This window comes from Arachis ipaensis, chromosome B08 (genome assembly GCF_000816755.2).
Source record: "Arachis ipaensis cultivar K30076 chromosome B08, Araip1.1, whole genome shotgun sequence".
In the NCBI taxonomy this organism is placed as follows: Eukaryota; Viridiplantae; Streptophyta; class Magnoliopsida; order Fabales; family Fabaceae; genus Arachis; species Arachis ipaensis.
This window is the reverse complement of record NC_029792.2, coordinates 122110912-122111294: the sequence shown is the minus strand read 5'-3', so window position 1 is coordinate 122111294 and position 383 is coordinate 122110912.

Sequence of the window (383 nt, the reverse complement as noted above, 5' to 3'; positions counted from 1 at the left end):
ATCAATTAGGTTTTATTTTATTTTTTTATAAAAATAAACAATTCAAAAAAAAAATCAAGATATAATGTAATTATATGAATAAGATTGGTGTAAAACATAATGATGTAGCACATTATCATGCTGTTTAATTTTTAAACTAGTTGATTTTAAAATAAATAATGATAGATGAATATAGATGAAGAAAAAGACAATAAGGATGAAACAGTAACGAAAATTTGATTAAAGAAGAAAAATATTTAAATGGTGAAGAAGAAATAGAAATAAAAAATTCAATATATAAATGAGATTAATTATCAATTATTTTGGAATTTAATGTTAGTTGACTAAAAATAAAAAAATAGAGATAATGTAATTAAAAAAATTAATTTTAATATTTAAAATTA